We start from the raw sequence: 206 nt of genomic DNA, 5'->3' as shown, positions 1-206 counted from the left end.
GTAAATAAATAAATGTAGCAATGTACTTCTGCAGCCGCAAAGAAACTCCCTCTCTCATGCCATTATGGAATTAGAATTTTGAGTAAGGGTAATGCAAGATACAATATTTTAATATTATTAGCGTGTCCTCTTATATATATATATATATATATAAACCAATTGTGGATAGGCACTTCTATACCCACATAATTTGATATATATATGTT

Source organism: Adiantum capillus-veneris, chromosome 8 (genome assembly GCF_014529385.1).
Source record: "Adiantum capillus-veneris isolate H3 chromosome 8, ASM1452938v2, whole genome shotgun sequence".
NCBI lineage: Eukaryota > Viridiplantae > Streptophyta > Polypodiopsida > Polypodiales > Pteridaceae > Adiantum > Adiantum capillus-veneris.
The sequence above is the reverse complement of the archived record's forward strand: the minus strand, read 5'-3'. Positions refer to the sequence as shown.